The 24517-nt window shown below is 39.9% G+C and overlaps 1 protein-coding gene across 9 annotated transcripts in view; it reads right to left on the bottom strand.

Moving 5' to 3' along the window:
* Trmt9b (tRNA methyltransferase 9B (putative)) overlaps positions 1-24517 on the bottom strand; it is a 59137-nt gene that overhangs the window by 34098 nt on the left and 522 nt on the right. For 5 of the 9 annotated variants that reach the window (XM_048791793.1, XM_015486033.2, XM_015486028.2 and 2 more), the window contains exon 1: positions 24006-24511. The exons of 1 other annotated variant lie outside the window; for it this stretch is intronic. The gene's annotated coding sequence lies outside the window, so the exon portion shown is untranslated. 3 more of the 9 variants (XM_015486029.2, XM_015486031.2, XM_015486032.2) reach the window with 3 other exon arrangements.

Genomic DNA, 24517 nt, shown 5'->3' with positions numbered 1-24517 from the left:
AATGGGAGTGAAGATTATCTTAAAGGAGAGAGACCACATATTCCCTAAGAGTATTTTGTTTTTCTTGAAAATTTTCAAGGATTCCATGTCTCAACGGACTTCTGATAGGAGTAGGCTATTATCTCCAGTATCTAAATAAAAGGCATGAGTGTGATAACATGCAGGTGGGGAACGTGAGTGTGTACGGCTACAGAAGGGGGATATAAAAAATAGGCAACAAGAACTCATAGCCCAATATTGATCATGAGATCCCTTATGAAAAAGGTTGTTCCTCCACAGGCCATGCCGAGGCCATATTGGATCTAACTGTGTTACAATTCATTTTGATTTTGTAGATTAGAGGATGCCAGAAAAGAACAAGAAAATCAAATATGAGATTCAAGGAAAATAAAAATAAAGCAGCGGCTTCCCCCAGGCATTCACTGCTGGTGTCAATTTGACAAAACCAGCTCTCAGTCTGTGCTAAGACAAAAGGGATAGGATCCCGGAACAGCAGCTTGCAAGACAATCCCAGAGCAGAAGCAAAACCTTCATTATTCTCCCTCTTTCCTCTCAGGAAGGATGGTTTGGGCAGAATGGGAAATGAGGAATCCCAGTTATTTCACCGGCAAAGGACTGTTTGAAATCTGTAAACCTATAAATCATCTAATGATCTTCCAGCAATGGGATTAAGGGGGAAACGTGAGGATGATTTACATATGAGCCTCTTTCATGCGAATATATTTACAATATAATTGACCCCCAAACAGGCATTCCAGGAGTTATTTTTTTTTAGTGAACAACTATTTTAATATATTTTTATAATAAAATACATAATGTACAATTTTCACATTCACATTATAGGACTATTTTCTATAATATGAATTTCTTATTCACACTAAAGGAAATTACATGTTCTTAAACAATATTAAAGTATTGAAGAGTCATAAAAATGAAGATAAAATTATTTAGTCCTTCTCCAGAACTGGCATTTTTAACTGTACAAATCTTAAAATTCCAAAGGATTTGAGGGGTCATTTCCTTCTGCTTCCTCTTCCCTACCACTTATCAAGTTCACATGGAATTGAACTAGACTCAAATATTGTTCCACAAATGTTTTTTTTTTTTTTTTTTATTTTTTATTGTGGGTTGTATGGCAATTTGTAAATCAATGGATGTGTAACTGACGTGATTCTGCAATCTGTGTATGGGGTGAAGGTGGGAGTTCATAACCCACTTGAATCAAAGTGTCGAATATGATATGTCAAGAAATTTGTAATGTTTTGAACAACCCAGGAGTTATTTTTAAAATAAAAAATAAGGTCTGTGTATTTGGGTTTCAGGAAGAGATTCCATTTGCACACAAGGTGGAGTGAAATCTGGGTTGTTGAAATCTCATCCTGTGCATTCTACCTCAGACTTTCTCCTCTCACCTATCTCCCCATCTCCATGCCACCTCCTCAGCCTAAGGTCAAGTTTTGGACAGTTGAAGTTTTCGTTCCCTTTTTTCCTGGAATTTTCTTCTTCCTCTAGACCACAGAACAGATATAACCGAGACCCAGCTGTGTCATCTCTCTATGAAGTCTTTCCTGTGCCCCAGATAGGATTCATCACGGGGTGCTCCCTGTGCTGCTCCTGAATTATACACACGCACTTGGGTCTCAGCACTGTGGTGGCCAGTCTTTGTTTACCTTGGCTGTCTAACGTCCTGCTGGGTTTTCCGTTGGAATAACCTCATTGTGTAGAGTACTGGTGGGATCTGGGCCTTGCCTCTCACCATACACTGAAACAGAATATTTCCCACTCCCTGTGCCCCAGTGGGATGGTATAGGGAGCTGACAGGTGACCTCCCCCCATCCCCCCCCCCACAAATGTCCACGATCTGATCACTAGAACCTGTGAATGTGACTTTGTTTGCAAAAAGAGAACTGACATGTAATTAAGGATCTCGAGATGAGATCATCCTGTTTTGTACAGGTAGATCCTACATCCAATGGCAAGTGTCCTCCCAACAAGTAGAAGAGGAGAAGGCAGAGAGGAAAAGCCCAGAGGCAGGGATGAGAGCAAAGCTGCCACAAGCCAAGAAATGCCCACGGTATCAGGAGCAGGAAAAGGCAAGGACAGATTCTCTTCTAGAACCTTCAAGGGGAGCATTACCCCCCCTGAGGACTGATTTAAGATATCTCTAGAGCCATGAGAGAATGAATTTCTGTTGTTCTCATCCACCCAGTTTGTGATAGTTTATTTACAGCGGTGCTAGGAAACAAATACAATGGCCAGGTCATGTGACCTAGATTTGGTCAACCCTGGATTCTGAAACCAAAGCAAAATGTCCAAAGGCCAATGCACTCTGATGGTGTCAGCTGCAACTAGCCTATAGCAGTGGTGGCAGTGGCCTGGCCAAATGACTGCAACTACAAAGGGACCTTGTCTTTCTCCAACTGCCTTGTCCCATTTCCCAGTTTGGGTTCTCTTGAGTCTGTGCAGTCCCCAGCATATTCTAGAAAGTTTCTTCCCTGCTTAAGATGTCCAGAATTAATTGCTATTGCTTGCAATTCAAAATTTTGATTCATTTAAAAAAAAAAGCATGGGTAGTTGTTGTTCAATCTATTTAGGGAAATATGAATTTCAAAAAGCATCATTAATATTCCAGAAAGGGAACCTGGCAGCCAACAGTATACGGTCATTAAAATCTAATTTAATTAGTCATGACCTGTGGTCATAGGAATTAGTTTCCAAATAGGGCAAGGTTTGTGGGGGGCGGTCAAGGCTGCTCCCATCAGAGAATATATGACAGCCTGGAAAAATAAGGGGGTGATGAGGCATCAGCATAACTTAAGAAAGAAAACTCTCATCACTTAATTCTTAGCTCAAGAAGCAGCCTTGATTCTCTTCCCTCTTGAAGCTGCACAGGGCCAGGACAGATGGAAAAAATAAAATCCTGGTTAGAGCCAGTGGCTTGACAGACTACTTAAACCTGCAGTCTTTCCAGGTATTTTACATGTATTTCAGGCCATTGTCCAAGAGAAAAGATGGGACCCTGAGAACAGCAATAAGAATAGATGGATGCAGCCCCTCCTCCCTGCTTGATAAGGATAATCCTTATTTTCCAAATTCTCTCCACCTGTAAGAGGGACATAGTGCAGCCCATTCTACACCTCTGCCTTCCCTCCACCTCTCACTGTCCCCAAATCTGTAACTAGTTACTTTCTGAATGTTCCAGAGAGACAATTATAAAGTCAAACCCGGAGGGCTTAACACAACAGAAAAATTACAGGTGGTTAAGTGAACAAATGTCCCCAAATAGCCAGAAGCATCTATTTAAAAGCATCTTTTTCCTCTTCCACTACTTTTAGAAGAAAGAAGCAAAAGAAAAATTCTAAATATTACCCTACATATGCTTGGCAATTTTATGTGCAACCTAATATTTGCTATATATATATCAAGTATGTTGTTCCAGGGAGTGGAACATTGGGTTCTCAGGGTCTCATAACAGTGAACCCACTCATCTATTTGTATCTGTTCTCAGAGGTGGCTCTTCCTGCCAGAGGGACGAGCACAAACTGTCTGTACCATCCTATGAAACATCCTCAATCAGCTGTACATGGAATCCTGTTTGGATAATGGACAACTTCCCTCCTACAATTTCCTTAATCAATTTCCCCCTCACTGCTGGATCTTTCCCAGTAGTGTCAATATATGCTTCAAGATCTCTTAACTTAAAAAAAAAAACAACAATCCCCTCTTACATCATCACAGATCACGGTCTATTTTAGGTCCTAATTTTACTGCTTCCTCTTATGGCAAAGTCCTTTTAAAAAGTCTCTATTTGTTGACAACTTCCGGCTTATGATCTTTTAGGTGGGCACAAAACATCTGCCTGTCTCAGGACTGCAGAGCTGTACCCAGAAGATTGGGTGGCAAGAAAAGAAGAGGAAAAGAGTGTCACCTGCTGCTGTCTTGCTTCACGTCCCGTTTCATGCAAGAGAGGTGAAATCTTGTTTCACTAAGAATGCAGGGGATGACCTCCAACCCCCCCCCACCCCCAGGGTCCTCCACTTTCCACCAACCCAGATCATCATTTTCACTGCAGATCGGGCTGCCCCAGACTGCCACACACTGCTTCGTTTTACCTGAGGTCTTCCCCATTACTGAAAACGTTGACTTGCAAAGCCATCATGTCACACAAGCAGGATTTGTAGGCGATTTTATGTCCCTGGAAATCTAGCCCATGGGGCCTGTTCTTCTGCTGCTTTTGAAGAAAAACCAGGCAGGGCCACTGATTTTTACATTAACTTTCAAATAAGAAAATGCTCTTCAAACCCTTCATTTCCAAAATGCTCCCCCTTCTGAAATTAATATTGCCCATTCAGTGTAAAATCAAGGCTCTGGATTTCATTCCCCTTTGAAATTCCTCATCCCCAGAGCAGCCTGCTGCCATCAGAAAGCCCGTGGTAGGAATTTGGAGCATGGTGGTCTCCTTTCTTTCTTGACCCCCTCACTCCCAGCTCCAGCTAGTTTCTGGCCCTTTTAGGGATGCAGGGTTAGAGGAGAGGGGCTGGCAAGAAGTTGGGGAGCCATACAAATCCTTTTTGAGTGAGACTGGTATGTGTCAATGTCAGTGATCTCTGGGCATGGTGGGAACTGAAGGCTGGATCATTTTGTCCTCATGGAACATTCCACTGGTTCTTTGCAGTCCCTCGTGGCTGAAGACCTGTCACCTGTAGTTTCCTGACACGGTGAGTCATTGTTCTGCTGGCTGCTTATGACAGTTCCTTCAGCAGGGGGTCATCTAGCCTTATATGTCCACCACTTTCCACCCTTGATCTCTTCACCTGTCCAGATGAGACCATCACCCACAGCACCTAGGCCAATGCCATCTGTCTTGTGAGGCCAACATCCAGTCCAAGGAAAACACACGCCTGTGATCCAGCTCAGTGAGGGTGCTGGTGCTCCCCAAATAATATCCCTTCTCCACTGCTGCAGGCTGCTTTCCACCAGCCTTTGGGTTTTTCAAGTGTAAGCTGGACCACAGACCAAGGAGCCCTCTAAACTGCAGGAGGTACACATGCAGTTCACTGTGTGGTCCTTTTCAGTCCCCTGCCACTTGGCTTGAAGATGAGGACAAATAGCTCCCTCTCCTCTTCCAAGAAGCCACATGTGTGTTAGCAAGGGAAGAAGCAAGCACAGCATGTCAACATTCTCCCTAAAAGCATCCTCTCCCCAGCACCCAACTGCTTCAATATAGGGGTTATCCCAAGGGCCACAGAACCAGATTTCCTTGAAAAGGAAGGAAATTCTGATGTGTGCTGCAACATGGATGGACCTAGAAGGCATTATGCTAAGTGAAATTAGCCAGTCATGAAAGAACCAATACTCTATGATTTCATTTATACAAGGTTCCACAAACAAATTCACAGAGACGAAAAATAGAATGGTGGTTGCCGGGGACAGTTGGGAAGGGTGGAAAGTGCTGGAAATGAATGGAGATGATGTTGCACAATGATATGACAGTACATAGTGCCACCAAACTCACATTAAGGAATGGTGAAAATGATAAATTTTGTCATGTATATTTTACCACAATAACCCAGAAATCGCAGCCATTTCTTCTACAAGTCCTGCTTATGTAATCTGGCAACTGGCTTGAGGACATGGAAGTGACCTGCCACTAACACACTTGGGACCGTGCCTGTTATCAAGTAATTGTCTCTGGACTCTCCCTTCTACACACTGCTCTGTGTAGTGAGGGTGGGAACTCTACAAACAACATTTTTTCTTTGCCAGGTGACTCTGCCAGAGGGGACACCATGGGGATCCCTGTGGGCACAAGAGGCAGAAGGCATCAGCTCCTGTCTGTCCTTTTCCTGCCAGTGTTGCCCAGCAACAGGCCTTCCCCGGGCAGCAGTGTTTGCTTCCAGTTATATCCTTAGCTTCCAGTCTTTTCCACTCTCCCAGAGAGCCCTTTGCACCCCAAGAGGCACCACACCAACCAAGCAAGACTTTCCAAGAGACCTGTGTCCCACATCCTCAGGGGACCTGATCTGAGTTCTCCATGTATCAGCACAAGCTGCTCAGGGACCCCTCCTCACAAGGCTGGGTCCCAACTCCAGGGAACCCCTCTCAGTTCCCAAGTCTGGGTCTCCTTCAGTCCTCAGGTTCTGACAAGCCCTGGCTCTTCTCTTTGCCCCTCCCAAACACTGCGAGAGACGCTTCCTGCAGTCACTCTTCCTTCCTACCTTATTCCTTTTTTGCACTTCTACTCCTCTAATATTGGTCTAGCCAATTCCTTACATTAAATTCTCTCTGCTAACATCACTAGTGTGGTTTGCTTTCCTGACCAGACTCCTAACACTTCTTTGAAAAATACAAAAACAAGAAATGATTTCCACTTCATCATCCTACAACAGTTATTTATTGTCCATTTCTTCCAACTAGTTTGTAAACACTATGATATTATACCCACCAGGGAATTTGGGTTGGTAAAATATACACATAGCACTCTAAACACAACTTGGCCTGCAGCAGGTAACGCATCATATTCATTGGATAAATGAAAAGGAAATATTTAATTTCAATATACACACACAAAATGTGGTTATAAAACTGTGTTTATAACATATAAGGTAAATATATTCAGAGGAAGATAAGTAACTCAACTTCGCAAAACTCTCTTTCAGAATTTTTTAGCAATATTTATTTTCTGCTTTTTATCTTGCTTACTGATTTTCTTGCTTACTAATTTTTATCTGTGCAGGTTTCTTCATATTCTTCTTGTGCATTAGGGTATGTTATCCATGAGATGCTCATTCAGTCAATAAAATACTTTTTAATCTCAACTATATACTAGATATTATTCTAGATGCTTTAAGGATAAGTCCATTTTAAATCCAGCTAATATATAATTGAAAACTAAGTGAGTCACAGCATTTGGGGATGATAAAAACAACAATAACAACAACAACAATACTATGCTAGAAGAAGAATACCCAGGTTGTAAACCCAGGCCTGCTATTCCCTGGCAATATGAGCTTGGGCAAGTAATTTGGCTTCTCTAGGTATTTGTTGCCTCCTCTTAGAAATAAAGAAGTATAGATAATTTCTCAAGTGTCCTTCCTTTTTATGACTCCTGATTCTTCAAATAGAAATGTTCTCTAAATTTCCAAGAGTACAACAGAATTTACAAACACTGGTAGTCACCATGCAGACTCAAATCTTTCTCATCTCCATGCTCATGATTCCCAGGGTCTGAAAGGCGCAAAGTGATTGACAGTAAATAGGCAGTCTAAGAAAAATCTGTGGTGGCAATTTCTAGTTCCACTTCAAAATGAAATTATAATTTTCTGTAGTAAGAAAGTTATCTGGGTATTTGTAAGACCCTGACCAGTGGAAGAGTATTTATATTGACAGCTGTGTAGATCATCAAACACACTGGAATACAGCTCAGAGAAGACCAGATCGGGGCAGCCAGCTCATCTCTTTTACTGACACAGTGGCCAGACTGTGTCAGACAGCCCAGAAGGCAACTGCCTGAGATCTGAACAGGATACACGATTATCAAAGGGGAACTCTGAACCCAAGGACATGCCATGAACATGCACTGAAATCATGGCACAGTGGAATGTAACTGCCAAATATGTTCTCTCTTTACTGTAAGGAGAGAACCGCAATATAAATGTTGGCTGAGGGCTGGGACTGTGTAGCTCAGTGGTAGGGAGCTTGCCTAGCTTGTGTGAAGTTAATCTCCAGCACTGCTAAATAAATAAATAAATAAATAAATAAATAAATAAATGTATGTTGGCCAAATAAATGCTTCTTTAGAAATAGTGAAAACAGAGGGAAAACAGGCTTCCCCTGAAACATGAACCCCAGAAACAAAAGTTCAAGGAGAGTGAAGAACACACCAAGCCATTTAATAACAACACATGAAGTTAGCAGAGGAAATTTTTTTTTTCAAAAAATTTTATTCATAGAAGTATGGTTTGCATATGCCTAGAACAAAATCAAGTAGTATTGGAATCATCACCAGGAAAGACCTTAAAAAAAAAAAGGGAAACTTGGCATCAATTAGGGAACCTAGCACCTAGAACAATTCTATTTAAACCTGTGTGTCAGGGGCTGGGGGTATAGTTCAGTGGTACAGAGTTTACCTCGTATGTAAGAGGCCCTAGGTTTCACCTCCAACACTGCAAGACAAACAAACAAATAAATAAATTTAAATATGTAAATATGTGTAGTAAACATTACAAAAACCAAGAGTGGTGGACTTATAAACTTATGTGAATACAAAAATAGGTAGCACTGTCCCAGAGCCCAGGAGGAAACCCAGGTGTGACCAAGAGGCAGGAACTTCTGGTTTTATATAAATAATCAGCCCTCTAGTATCTGCAGATTTAACCAACCTCAGATGAAAAATATTTGAAAAAAAAAAAAGGATCCATATTGAGCACGTACAGATTTTTTTTGCCATTATTCCCTGAGTGATCCATTGTAACAACTATTCATATAGCATCTAAGTTGTATTAGGAGTTATGAGTAATTTAAAGATGATTTAAAGTATCTGGGAGGAGATAGGCAGGTTATGCAAATACTAAAGCATTTTCTGTAAGGGACTAGTGCATCTGCAGATTTTGGTCCTCTTGGGGGTTCTGGAACTAGTCCCTCCTATATGCCAAGTGAGGTCTGTATGTAAGTAAGCATACGCTTACTTAGGAGACTTCTGAAGTGCAGTATTGCAGACCTGGCCCATGTAGTTAATGAACAGCATGGCTGCATATCATCTCTTCTAGTGACTAACTGGAAGATACATACTGGTAGAGGAGGAGGTACACAAAAGGACCCTATGTTAGCAACATGAGGGCCGCCTCATGCTCAGGCTTGTCCTTACCATTCTGAGGACTGGGTCCTCCCTGAGTGGGGAGCTGAACATGGAATTCATGTGGACATCAGCTCACACTTGGAAACATCCCTGTCTTAAAATTCCTCCTAACCTAATTGTATTTTATAAAAAAATTGGGCCACAGATTAAAAGCAGAAAAAGCTTTTGGTAATTAATTAGAAGCCATCGAGCTCTTTATGACAAATCAACCTGAATTAGTCAATTATCTTTCACTGGATGTTATGGTTTAGATATGAAGCATTCCCTCCAAAGCTCATGTGTATGACAAGCAAGAAATTTAGAGGTGAAATAATTGGGTCATAAAAGCCTTAACCTAATTAGCGCATTAATCCAGTTGAATGGATTAACTAGATGATAATCTTAGCCAGGTAGGGTGTCCCTGGAGGGGGCAGGTCTCTGAAGGTGTGCCTTTGGGGTACATATTTTGTCTCTGGTGAGCAGGGCTCTCTTCTGTTTCCTTGTGGCCATGTCCTGAGCTGCTTTCCTCCATGATATTCTACTTCACTGTGGGCCCACAGCAATGGAGTTGGCAGTCTGTGGACTGAGACATCTAAAACTATGAGCTCCAAATAAACTTTTCCTCCCCCAATTGTTCTTATCAGGTTTTTTGGTGATAGCAGTGAAAAAGCTGACTAAAGCACTCGCTAATATTTGTTTGTTAGAGGAAAATTTTTCATTTATAGCAATTTCATCTAAAAGATGTAGCCGGTAAGTTTCTAAATGAAAGGAATAAAAACTGGGAAGATCTGCCCACCTCTTCCTGACCTCATCTTCATCAAACAGGCCACATTTCAGGGCCTTCACATACTTCTGCAGACCTTTATTGTCCCTTGGATCTTGGATGCCCTTTGTGATTTTACTAGTATCTCACTTAAAACATGAATAGTTCTATTCTGTTGTCTTTTTTTAGCAGCTGTGTTGAAAGATTCCCTCAGCCTGGGCAATGACAATGGCTAAAGTAAACCTGCAATAATGCTTCAAAATCCATCTGTTAAGTCCCAGTTACCACTCTCATACCTATAATTACTCTATGGTCTAAAGTGAATGTTCTGAAAATGTATTAATATTATTCTGGCATTCTAAGTGGATTAGTAATTGTAATTCTACCAGGGAAGTGACCACTTAAATTTTTTTTTTTTTAACCAGCAGGTTTTGTCATTTTTTAAAGAGTCACTTTAATTTTGAAAGGATCCATTTAGTTATAGTGCATTGGTGGAGAGAATTTAACAATCTAAATGGAGAAAGCCTGAGTTGGTCAAATGCCTAACAAGAGTAAGTTCACTTTCCACGTCAACATTAATATAAGAAAAATTGGTGTGGCAGGGAAATCACCATTGTCATCATCCCTGCCACTGCACTGTGATCTAATGAGGGTCAGCCTTTGTGTGGAAGCTGTAGAGTGGAGTGCCAGAAGCCATCCATGACCTATATGTGAACTGAGCCATGTGTAAACTGAGCCCTGTTGAAGCCACTAGGCAGGAAAGCCAGGTATCATGTGACATCCTACCTACCTCCCACTCAAGCTCTAGCATAGTTCCGGGAGATGGGGTGACCCTTTGGAGTCACATAGCCTCTCCCAGATGGGTGTGGCTTGCCAAAATGCCAGTCAACGGTGTTTACTGCAAAACCCTGCCACACCCAGAAGCAAGCACCCAACCAGGACTCCTCCCATTAAAACCTTATTTCTGCCTTTGATGTACTCCCCCTTAAATAAAGAATGGGAGCCCTTTCCAGTTTTCAGTTCCAGCTCCTATCAGGACTGCAAGACCCATCAGGTCTCCCCTTTCCATATCTAGTTTCTGGATCTGTTTTTATTTCTTACTGATTATTTCAGACTTCTTATTTCCCAGGCGGCTCACACCTCCTGAGAAGGAATCTACCCTGTGGGCATGCTGGTAACCCCATTAGTGGGGCAGGAGTTAGAACAGGACTTTGAAGACCACATGTCCCAGCTGCACCATGATCTGCTCCCATCATATGTAATGAATGGTGTGTGTGCCATCTGTATTAGTCTGAAAGTCCAATGCTAAATAAATAGGTACTGATGTCGAAATCCAGCTCAATTTAAGTAAACACTAAGTCACAATATTTAACAATAGATAAAGCTGAGATTGATCCTTTTCGATATTTTAATAACGTTCATGGAAACCTTTCGAACATATTTTACATACTTTTATTCTAAGCAGCCTATAAATAACATATTTTATTTGCCACAATAATAGCAGTGATGTTCTCCCAGGCTTAATAAAGTTCCAGGGGATTTATTTCTGGAAACTCCACTCCACCCATGGATACCAAGATATGAGGATGCTTATGACCCTTATTTAAAATGACATATTTGCATATAAATATATGCACATCTTCTTATATATTTTAAATTATCTCCAGATTATTTATATTATCAAATACGATGAAAATGCTATGTAAATCATGTTATAGCGTATTGTTTAGGGAGTAATGACAAGAAAAATTCTGTATAAGTTCAGTACACAGTTTTTTTTCCAAATATTTTCAGTCTCTGAGAAACCACAGATATTGAGGGCAAAGTGTACTTCTTTTTTTTCCTGGAATTCTACCAGGGGCACTTATCCACTGAGTCACACTCCCCAGCCCTATTTTGTATTTTATTTAGAGATAGAGTCTCACTGAGTTGCTTAGTGCCTCACTAAGTTGCTGAGGCTGACTTTGAACAGGCAATCCTCCCACCTCAGCCTCCCCAGCTGCTGGGATTACAGGCGTTTGCCACCATGCCCGGCCAAAGTGTACTTCCTAATCCTTCCTCCGCCCTACTTTGCTGGCTGTCACTTCTCATTCTCAGTGTTCCCATCTCCAGTAAGTGCTTCCACTTTCTAATTTTCTGCATTTAGTCTGCTTTGCACTTAAATCAGACAATGCTGTTGGAATCCTATCTAAAATATGAAGAAAATCATTTGCCTTTCCAGCATGTCATATGGTTCGGGTCAGGAGGGGTCAGCTTTGGATAAATGGGTTTGGTGACATCAGTTTACAGGCTCTTTGCTCTGGGTGGGATGCTGGGGAAGGCTGGCTGCACCTGTGACCTCTGCTGTGTCCTTGGGTACCGGTCCTCTGATAGCCAGCCTTCTGCATTTTAGTCCCTGACACCTTTTCAGGGCTCTGTGTTCATTTCTGGGCTAGTTTGCTTTTATATATTCTGAGCCCCTTAGTAACTGGTAGCTCCCCCATTGTCTGCAGCACCCCACACCTGCTTAATACCTGTGAAAACTGATGCAGGGAGTATGATTTGCATGTTTACATCAAACCAAGAGGCTTTCAATTCTGAGTAAGTGCCACAATTATGAAAGCTGCACTGAAATAGGAAATAGACCAGTTGAAAGAACGGTCTCATTTGCAGGCAGCTCACATTGTATTTTATAAGAATGTGTTTGACATTTTAAGCTTTCCCGTGGCAGCAAATTATACTTCTCCTAGCAGCCGGAGTTATTAAGTCTGTGCCCAGAATAAACCAGACTGTTTTGGAAAGTTTAATTTTTTTTCAGTTTCCATACTCCATTTTATGACTGTGTTTGTTTCTTCAGAGGTAAGACTGTGTAAAAGCATATCGTCTATTATTTTCCATTTAAAATGACAGATATCATTTCTTTAACCCTCAAGGGGTTCCATCATAATCTACTTTTAAAAAATTAAAAAATAAGTACACAAACAGGAAAACAGTATTCGGGTCCTAAGCTAAAAATTTAAAAAAATAAGTAAAGATGAAACATTCAACCTGAAGTTCCTGAGGCAGGATGGAAATATTTCTTGTAAATGGATACACAACATTTCATGGAAGCTAGGATGCCATCTGTTTTCTCATATGTATAATTATTTTACTTATTGCCAAGAAAGATGAGGATATGCCATCCACTGAAGATGCACACTCATGCCAGTGATGTTGAAATGTGAAATAATGTTTTTAAAATAATGAAATACAATATTTTCGGAACTTAGTTTTAAAATCACAGAAATAACATGACAACAAATGACTTGAGTCTTTTAAATTTTCTTAGGAAGACCAACATTCTATTTTGGTCAACAAATTTCTTTGTTTTATGGTGTCCCAAGTTTTTGGAAAATGAGAAGTTCCAGAGCTTATACATAAAAAAAACAAGATGCAAAATTCAACAAATGGGTGTAAAACCTGTTAGAGTCTGTAAACAAGTCAAAATAACACCTGGCATTTTGCCAGGGGAATGTTAAAGTTCGTAAACAAGTCTGGATGGTGCCTGGCAAAATGTCAGAGGGAGTGGTTTGAGAAGTAACAAAACCGAGCCATTAGGTGTAGAGATTCCTGATTGGTTGACTGATGTATCTAGTTTATGCTAATTAGATAAGCTGTGTGGAATGTATAAATACTGCTCCTGTCCTGCAATAAACGGCTTCCACTCCTGCTGTATCAATCTACACAAGTTGTTCGTCACCCCCCCTGATTATCCTGCTGCAGCCGGACTGCGGCAAAACCAAAGCTGTCGTTTTGTAAATACTTGAGAATCAACCAGTACAAAAACTATCTAATTAGTTTCTTGAGGACCAAGGACTGGAATCCATGGGTGTTGATTCTACAAGTCCATAGATCCATCATGTCATCCTGCAGTTTAGTTCAAATAAACAAAACTGATGTTACTCATACACAGCCTTAACCAAAGTTCATGTTACACAAAACAGTCAATAACCTCTGTGAATGTTTCAGTGATTATTATTAACCTGCAATAAAATTTAACATGTCCAAATACAACAGTATTTCCTCCATTTTTAAATTATTTAGTTAGTCTTTGATTTCTCACTTTAATGAATCAGTCATAATACACAGAGCAGTGGGAATAATTCAAACTTCAAAATAATGTGGTTAAGAGTTGGTAACTTAAAAAGAGTAAGCTGGCAAGGTAAACATGGCCAATAGCAAAATACAGAGCCTTAGTATGAAGTTGATCAGCTTTTAGTTGCACCGGGAGTAGGATTTCTAGGATCTTCTGCATTTCAGAGGTTCACATGGTATACCACCCATAAAGCCATTCATTTTATGTCCAAATTCATCATCTTAATGAGAATAAAATTTTCTGTTCACACACCCTGCCACTACATTTCAAAAGACCCACATTTTAACAAGTAGAATAGACAAACTATCAAACAAGATATCATAAATTACTTTGGCTAAAAAAAGATTCTTTAAAAATATCTAGCTCAAAGTTCTGCTCACAGGTTTCTCTATATACTGCCTCCTTACAGGAGTGGCTATCTAGCCTTTTTAAGGAAATGGTGTATGATCTCCTTCCTTTCCTACAATTATGTAGCAACCACAATATTCCTTCCTAGCAAAACAAGAGAAGTTAGATTGGCTTTTCGGCCAACTTGATGCAAAGCCTCAAGAGCTTCCTGCAGAGGAAAGCCGGGTGGAGAATCTGTCCAGGTCTGCAGTAGGAAAAATCAACAGTAGAAGGTTGGAGGGCCATGAAGATGGATGTCATTGCCACTTTGGGGCTGTAGATTTCTCTGTTTTTGGCCTGTCAATGCATTCCGTGGGCTCTAACTCAAACCTTTAACCAATATGAAACTGGATGGCAACTCTGCTCAGAAATCTGGCTGAGTGCATCCTTTTCTCCTGCTAAAAGCTTGGGAGAAATTTCTGCACTTATGGTGCATTGAAGCTGATAAGATGTTTCTGCTGGGAAAGGAACAACAGAAATATTAATGTCCCTGACCTGGAGCTCTGCTCCTTACTACTGGACCTGCTGTCACTCAGACCCCTGGAGTTAACACTTTCTACATCTTCTATTCTAGCACCAAATAGAATTTCTTGTTCATTTAAAAAAATATTTCATGAAATGTTTAAATTAAAACCTTGCATCCGTGTGGTACTTTAGTTACCACTAATGAACCAATATTGATTCGTGAATATTAATAAACACCCATAGTCTATTCTAGGATCTACTCTTTATATTGCACAGTTCTGAATTTTGAAAAATGCATAATGTTGTGTATCCACAATTACAGCCTCACACAGAACAGTTTTATGGCCCTAAAACTTCCCTGGGCTCCACTTATTCATCTCTCCCTCTGAATCCAGCCCTCTGGCAACCAATGATCTTTTTAATATCTCTATAATTTTGCCTTTCCAGCATGTCATATGGTTAGAATCATACAGTATGTACCCTTTTCAGACTGGTTCCTTTCACCTAGCAATATGCATTTAAAGTTCCTCCATGTCTTTTTGTAGCTTGATCATTTTTTTTTATCACTAAATGATATTCTATTGTATAGATATGCTACAATCTATTTATTCATTCACCTATGGAAGGACACCTTGATTGCATCCAGTTTTGACAATTATGAATAAAGCTGCTACAAATATTGATATGCTGGTTTTTGTGTTGACTTCCCTATTAATTTTCCAATCTTCATTGATATAGGAACAGTACAATGAGAGTAGACCTGAAGACACTGTTCATTCTAGGAAGCTGAAAGACACTAATTTGGGGTCCATTTTTTCTGAAAGCACCTTAATAATTCTTTGGCTTTTGGCTACCATTTCTGATTATCAGATAACTTCTGCAAATGTATTTTCTGCAGTCCAGTTACTACCTATATACAAAAGTTTATCAATTTTTTCCAAGGATCCTGTTATTAATGAACAGGTGTCCTCTGTTGACTACAGAGTACTGATACTGCCTAAAGAGAGGAGGAACAATTACATCCAATGAATGTAGCAATTCCACGTGTCAACATTATTCTCCAGGACTATACCTACCCAGTGGAAATAGAGCTACTTAAAATTTCAAAGAATAATCACATTTCGATGCCTCTGCTTCTATAAGGGGATTAGCTAAATTTAGATCACAGGCACCAATATTCTTGACATTGGCGTTCTGATATCAATTTCCACAGTCAAAGGTAGATTACTTTTTTCTGTAACTGGAAGGTCCATATTCAAGTAGAATCTGTTTCAGTTCCCAACTCAATAGTAGTTGGTTCCATTCCCTTTTCCCCAAGAAGTACATGATCCCCTGTGTTTCAGAAATGTTCTTGGTCACGTGGAATATTCTGGGTTCCACCTCATGCTGTTCTAGTTTTTGGTGCTCTTGAAGGCCACTTGCCTGACCTAGAATCAGATATTTAAGATGCCTGCCCTTTCCCCCTAGCAACATCTGTAGTCTGTGTATGACTGGTAGTTATGACAGAAAAAAGAGCTTCCTTTCTGTGTTGGGATGAAATTTGAGACCTTGGATGCTTTTTGCAGCAGGAAGTTTCTTGAGGTTATCTGCAACATCTGCTGTTTCTGATGAATTCTGCAAAGGCTGAGCTGGGCTCCAATCTGAAGCAATACTGCGTTGGAGAAACATGATCAGAAAGATCCTATAGAGGAAAAGAATTTTTTTTCTTTTTCTTCCATTTTGAACTTCTTTATTTAAAATCAATATTGTGGGCCGGGGATGTGGCTCAAGCGGTAGCGCGCTTGCCTGGCATGCGTGGGGTGCTGGGTTTGATCCTCAGCACCACATAAAAATAAAATAAAGATGTTGTGTCCACCGAAAACCAAAAAAATAAATATTAAAAAATAAAATCAATATTGTGAGAATATACCAAAAAGAACTGAAAGCAATAACTGAAAGAGATATTTATATACCCAAGTTCAGGGCAGCATTATGTACAGTAGCCAAAAGGTGGAAGCAACCGAAATGTTCAACTACAGATGAATGGGTAAACAAAGTATGGTAGGTACATATTATAGAATATTATTCAACCTTAAAAAGGAATGGAATTCTAATACATGCTACAATACAGATGAATCTTAAAGACATTATGCCAAGCGAAATGTGCCAGTCACAACACAACCAATACCGTATGATTCCACTTATGTAAGATTCCTAGAATAGTCAAAGCCACACAGACAGAAGGTAGAATGGTGTTGCTAGGGACCTTGGGGAGGGGGAGGGGGAGTTATTGTTAAGTGGGTCTGGAATTCAACTTTGAGAAGATGAAAAAGTTCCGGAGATGGATGGTAGTGATGGTTATTCAATGGGAATGTACTTCATGCTGTTTGTTGAAGTGTACTTTAAAAGTGGTTAAAATAATATATTTTAAGTTATGCATATCTCACCACAATGGCCTTTTTTTTAAAAAGTCAATATTAAAATTAATGCAATCCTGTGAGATAACTAGCACCTCAATATTGGACATCCATAAGTCTTGATCACTCAAAGTTTTCTGAGTAGTCTTCACTTATACTTCTTTTCCCAGGGCAAATTTTAGTACTATCCTCTTTATTCTCAGAGTGTCCTGGTTTAGACAACAAGTTGGTCACTGTAGACATGTTCACCTTAGATCTAGTTCATAACTGCATAAATCATTTCATTGCCATCTTTGTTTACGAATGACTTATTCTGACTGTCTCTGTATTTTCTTGAATTACTCTAATTCTAAATTTGATGTCCAGTGAGTGGTTACAGAGTCTGAGAATTTTTTAAGGATATCTGATTACTTTTTGAACATTGATTAGAGTACCAAAAGCAGTCCTCATCTCTTACAAACACACTACCTCTTTAAATACTAAAGCCCTTTGATTTTCAACAAGCTCACCTATTTCAATTTCTGTGGGTTGAAGAAACAAATATAAGAACTGCAGTTACTTTTTGCCTCTTAGCTACCTTTTAATTTTTGTTAAAAATATGAGCAACTATTCTTTGAGGTCAAAACTATATTTGTTTAAAATAATTCCATTTTTCACCTTGCAATGACAGAATATGCCACTTTCTATTTGACGAAGCCATGTTCTTCGTGCTTATTATTACAAGAGAGCCCACTATCACAACCCTTTGTTATCTACCCCATAGACCATACACAATACGCTCTTAATATCCACTTCTTGAATTGCCAAGTAAACAAATCATTCAGTGATGTTCAAATACTAGTTTTGCTTAATTCTCCTCAAATTTTGTCTTAAAAAATATGCATGTTCCCTTTATCTAGCTCCCCCCCCTTCCATATGGCTCATCAATGATCTAACCTGAGAGATATTTCAGATTGGGATGTTCTAAAAAAATTTTATAGACTACTTAGCAAATTAAAAGATAATTTTGATTTTCAATCCACAGAAGGAAATTTTATACTAGAACTTCATTTTTAACCAAGCTCCATGCAGCAGGAGAAAACAAGAATTTATCATTCTTATAACCTGGAGTAAGGGAAACCCAGGGTCTTGCCTCCAATGTTTGTACAAATTGGAATCAAAGGGAAAAAGTGCCTGAAGGGAGAGAGCATTCATGCATTACTATAACACAAAGATGAATACTCCTACTCTCCTTTATTTGATCAATTAATATTCGGTTCAGTTACTCCCTGGATAGAAGACTTAAAGCTGCATTTACAGAGTACGAGCATTGTTTTATCTTCATGTGTTAATCTGGGGTGGCTTGGGGTGAGCCAAAATTATCACTACTGAACCCCAAAATGCAGTCATATTATAGTATAATTTGCTCCCAGCAGCATTTGTAATTCTGCACTAAAATGCTTTCATCACCTAATAAGAGATGAATAATCTTACCTTCTGAGATCTAAAACTCAATCTAAGAAAATGCATGCAAACAGTGACAAATTCACTAAGTTAGTCCATTTCCTTAAGATACCCTTCTGTCCTTTTCTAACTCCAAGCATCAGAGGCAAATTCAAGATGATTTTTATCCAACAATCAAGACTATTCTTAGATATACTCATGTACTTTCTGAGTGCAAATAAACTGATAATTTATTACCCAGAAATAGAAGAGATCCAATCATATTCACATTAGTGGTTTGTAAAAAAAGGGAATTGAACAGGTGTGAGGGTATAAAATAAGTGATTGGAGTAAATTCAAGCATACTCTTATTTTAATCTATAATAAATAGGTCAGGTCTATCTTTGTAATCCTTAAAAAGAACACTATGAAAGTTAGAGAAAAGACAGATTCAGCAAAAACACAAGTACACAGTTAATACATCTAATAAATAAACTAGCCAGTCAGGACTATTATTTCTAATAGTACTATATTCTTTCTTTGCATTATGATTCATGAAATGGGTAGGCTATCTGGAGCGTTGGTGGGGAGAACCATTTTAAAAATCATTTTTTAAAATATTTTACTTTGATTACTAATCCAAATCAAAGGAATATTTTTTACTTAAAAATTTATTTTTACTTAAAATGATTTTTTTGTTTATTTACTTAATGCTTATTCTAGTAATTGTAATCTATAATATCCATCTGTTTGAAAGAGTAACTGGTTAGTAACTAGGTTTTTTTGGGGGGGGGTACCAGGGATTGAACTCAGGGGCCCTTAACCACTGAGCCACATCCCTAGCCCTATTTTGCATTTTATTAGAGACAGGGTCTCACTGAGTTGTTTAGTGCCCTGCTAAATTGCTGAGGCTGGCTTTGAACTCAGGATCCTCCTGCCTCAGCCTCCTGAGCTACTGGGATTACAGGTGCGTGCTACCATGCTAGCTGCTAGGTTGGTTTTGATTTTTATAACACATCTTCCAAAATCAATCTCAACCTGCTTCAAATTAAGTATTCTAAATCTCCAATAAACTGTATTTTAGATGTGTTGGATATGATGGTTTGTAATTTAACATTTGTTTCTACCTCCCTCAACTGTACATTATTTCACAACTCTGGCTAGAGGCCTAAAAATTACATTTCCCAGAGTCCCTTGCCCCCAGGACTCTGGGCATGGAATAGGTTCTGCCAATAAGATGAGATGGAGAAGAAGGGAGGTGGAGGGTTTCTAAGGATGATGTTTGCTAGCTGGTTTTTGTTGTTGGTAGCAATGGTCAGTCACTAGCTTCCTGGCACTTTGCAGCAGCTTCTCTGATCAATGGAATACAGCCAAACAGTGTGCTTTTGATGTCAGCAGTTCCAGTGGCTCTCATTCCCAGCCTCTAGCCTGTGGCAGTAATGGGAGCAAACCTGGGCAGGTTCAGGCAAGCTGCCTGAGAATCACCTCATGAGGCTTAGCCAAGATCCTCTCATCTCTTATAAGTAGCAACTTTCCCTTCCAACCTTCTCCTGAGCAACTAATTCCCTTATTAAAGCTCTTTCTGCTTATAGTAGCTAGGGCTGTTTCCCTTATCTGCAACCTTACTGATAAGAGAAAGTGAAGGCAGAGATGAGAGCATTCTGTATACCAAGATGGAGGAAATACCTTGGGAGAACCATGAAGGGGGAAAGGTTGTGCCCATCTGGCAAACACAGTTATGCAATACAAAACCAGCCAGGTGTACCTAAGTCAGGGTTGATGGCACTTTAGGGTCTGGACTTGAGAAATAAAAAGAAAAAACTTATGAAATCTGCGAAATAACCATGGGGAACACTGGAGAGAGAAGGAGATAAGGAAAAACAGAGAATAATACTATGTACTTGGGGAAGAGGACTGCCCACCAAGTCCTTGAAATGACCTTGAGAGAGCAATCCAAGGGAGAGGCTGCTTCCTGCCACTGCTCTGCAGAGTGTATATCACAACCTCACAGAGCTGGGCTCAGGGACTCTCAGATACTTTGGTGACCTTTCCATGTGAGAAATATGAAGCAATCGGTCCCCGCAGCTCTTCTATAGATATGGATTAAAACTGAAGGGGTGACTGTGTGTGGGTGTGTGGGTGTGATATTATGATAGCTAGAAGTATCCGTGACATGTATTTTAAACAGAAATCTGTTCAATTTGAAAAAGAAATTAATCCAAAGTATTTTAAATTCAGACTATAATACAAAGAGCTGGCAAATTAATCTATCATGGTAAAACTGTTTTCATTTCTGATCAGTTAATAAAAGATTACAAATATCATTTTTATAATTCAATAGAGTAGTCTGAAAAACTCTAAGGTAATATGTTTCAAAAATAATTAAGAGTTCTACTGAAACCATAGCCTTACACAGAAAAAAAAAATGTTTCTCATAACAGACCTACTGCTTCGGCCTCATTCATACTGTCTTGCCCCCTTCTTCAAAAGTACCTGCTCTCTTCTTTGTTCTCCCTGAAACACACACACACACACACACACACACACACAGTCACATTCAGGGTCCCTGCAGGTGCTGTTTATTCTGCATTAAACATTCTTCCCTCATATCACTTCCTTATGTAAGCATTCCTCACCTCCTATCCCATAGATTCTAATTCCTTATTTCTACCTTCATGCATTTCTAGTTGCTATAACTGAGTAGCAAAGACTGGGTAATTCATAAAGAATTGAGTCTTATTTATCTCATGGTTCTGGAGGCTAAGCAATCTAAGAATATTGGTCTACTCAGCATCTGGTGGTGACTTCTTGCTGGTGGTGAATCTCTGCAAAATCCCAAAGAGGTATCACATGGCAAGAGAGCAAGCCTAGTGACTTGGGTCTTTTCCTAATAAGCCACTAATACAATCCTAGGACCCCAGCCGTATGACCTCATTATTCTGACTTCCAAAAGCCCCATTTCCAAATACCATTAACATACAACTCCGAGGATTAAGTTTCAACAGGAATTTCGGAGGGACACACACCTAGACTATAGCACTGCCCTTGACATTTTTCCCGCAGAGCACTTAGTGAATATTTAAATGATAGGTTTACCTCTTACCAGCAGACATGCATTCTGCAAGCAAAAGGTTCAAATCTGTTTTTCTTGCTCTTGGTGCCTTGGGTGCCTTGGGAATGCTGAATGCCTGAAAAGCTGAATAAATAGTATTACTGCTTCCTTTCCACAGTCTAAATACTAGACCCTATTTCTAAATCCTAAAGGATGTAAATTTTGTGAAAACCAAAAATTAACATCCTGTTATCAAGACTATACTTCTAAAGACATTAACAGAAACTAGTTAAGCAAATGCATAAATTTATTTTACAAGTTCACTTGGAAAGCTCCTCCCTCGCCCTATTATCTATCTCATCATTATCTCCAAAAATAATTGCAAGTGACCTCTTTAACGTTGGTAACTCAAAGGTCTGTCTAGGGTAGAGGAGAAGCAAGTGTGACAGTGTTAGCCTCAAGCTCCTAGGCAACACTAACTAGGAGAGGAAGGGGGAATGACCCATTGACTCAAATATTAAATTCTAGAGTCAATTATGCAGCAACCCCTCTGCAGCCCCGGGAAATGATACTAAATCAACACTGCTACTTCTTACTATAACCACTCTTCACGACTGTTCACAATGTGCCAACAGTATACTCAGCATTTCACATTCATTATTCCATCTGCTTCTCATAACCACCTTAGAAGGATCATTATGCCCATTTCACTGATGGGGAAATGGCACTAAGCTAAATTTCATTCCAGGCAATCTAGTTCAAACTTAAAAAGCCTCCCTGGAGTAGTTGGAAGGGTCTCTGCATGAGATGTAAGTACCCAAAATAAATGGCATTATCCCCTCTTTGAACAGCTCTTATCTAGGGCTTTTATCCTCTCTTATGCCATCAAGAGAAGAGAATCACAAAAGCTATGGCCATGTAAGATCACTATTCTTTCAGCCTTCCCAGGGACCAAACTATGCCAGATCCAGCTCAATATTTAGATCCGTAAGTTTGTCCTTACATAATTCTTTAATTATCTTAATACTTGCATGCCACTCTTCAGAACACTTCCTAATTTGTCTAAGAGTAAAAACATAAAATTGCACAGACAAGTGCTGACAGCCTAATTTTAACATTCATTACACCATGGGCTAACTGCAATGAGAGTTTTCACTCAATTCCTTCTTAAAAATATAAACCGAACGTCCACATGCAGTAAACACAAGAATTTCATTGCATTTTTCTCTCAAAATTTAGATTCCGAGTATTGCTAAGCATCCCTAGCTTGTGCCTTCTTCAAAGCAATGATAAAGCCTTCACCATGTGTCTCAAATTTTGGAGCCTAGTTCTCCATACTTTCAAGTGAAATGCATTGAAGTACTCACCTACCCATCTCTCAGAAATACTATATGTGGTGTCTGACTAATACCTTCTCTACACAGCCCTTTTAATCATAAGTAAGATCTGGCTTTGGAAAATACACATAAACAGAGATTTAAGATGTTCTGGGACTTCCTCCTGCTACCCTGACCCTCCATTTTAAGGCAGAATTAGTTAACTATGCAGACTAAGTATTTTCAATGTCATCATCCCTCTGGTAAGTAAAATTTTATTAAAACCTCCAAAGTACCTTGATACTTTAACTATATTAAGATATATGCCCCAAATGGGGGGGGGGGGGCAAATTATTTCCAAAGAACATCATTACAGTAATTGAATCTTTCTAGAAATACGATTTCTTTTGAATTAGGAAGAGTCTGTAAGAGTTCTCTTTTCAAATCTGACCAAGCACATTAATAAAGCGGCAGTTTTCTGAAGCAGTTTCCTTAGTGACGAGATACTTTCCAACTTGTCAAGGTCTCCTTTAAATAAGTTACATGCAATCAACGGCATCAGAGCCACTAGCATCCTTCTCCAGTGATCCTCTCTTCTGAGCATCTCTAAGGCACCACTCACAATATTAGAGTTGTTTACACTGCATTTTCAGCCAGGAATCAAGGGCATAAAAACCTACAGTCTCCTTTGTAAACTTCAAAACATATTAACCATTCATTAGCCAGGAAGGCAAAGGATTTGACTTGCTAATTAGTCACACGAATAATGTTTTCCTCTGCTGAAACAACACCAATCCTTACCTGTAATATCGCAATGACCTTAATACAAAGCTATATAGATTCATTCTAGCTCTTTTCCCCATGTGAAATTTCCTATGTACATTCAAATTCATGCATACCCACTTATATAAAGCTTTGCCCGTATATTTTTGTAATCTTCCCCTCTTTCTACATAAAGTATGGTTTGCTTATATCATGTATTACAAAGAACCAAAGCAATATAAACAGAGAGAGAGAGAGAGAGAGAGGTTAAGAACACAAGTAATATTATATAAATCCTACCATCCTATTTTGGCATTCCTTTCTAAAAACCGTATTTTCATCTTCAGCTTTGAAAACTTTCTGCCTTCAAGTTATCTTAGTTCTCCGCCTCCTGCTAGTTAAAAATCAATTCCCAAGTGATAGCTTCTGAAGGGAAAGATACACGTGCACTCCACGAAAATACAAATTCATTTTCGCCTCTAAGCCACTAACCGTGTCCCCTTCAGCTCTGAGCTCTGATGGATCGGTTCTCCCATCTGAAGCACATCCCGCAATCCCTTACTGCTCCGCAGGCTCGCCGGTTTGGGTCGTGTCTAAGTTTGCAAGGTAAACAGGTCACCCACGGTGACAGGAATGGCCTAGGAAGAGCAGGAACTCACCCAGGCGGTCAGACCCCGGGCGTGCAAGGCGACCTGTCGCGCCCTCTCCTCCCAAAGCGCGCAGAGCCAGCAGAACTAGGGCGGAAAAGAGGCTTCTCGCGGCTCCCCTCTGCAGACCATTGTCAGCGCCCGGGTCGCGGGCGCTCTCTGCACGGTATCGGGGCGGGAAGCTCTCCGAACCAAATAGTTACAATGCTCTCCGGGGAGCTGCCGAAGAAAAGCTCTTTTGCATCCAGGTCGGGGCGGTTCTAGGTGTAACTTCCACCTCTTGACCTATTTTGGAGCGTGAGAATGAAAGGAAGAGGGAAAAAAATAGACGGAGGGCGCGCGCGGGCTGCTGCTGCG

This window comes from Marmota marmota, unplaced genomic scaffold, assembly GCF_001458135.2.
Source record: "Marmota marmota marmota unplaced genomic scaffold, marMar, whole genome shotgun sequence".
NCBI classification, from domain to species: Eukaryota; Metazoa; Chordata; class Mammalia; order Rodentia; family Sciuridae; genus Marmota; species Marmota marmota.
This window is presented reverse-complemented; position numbering and strand designations above follow the sequence as displayed.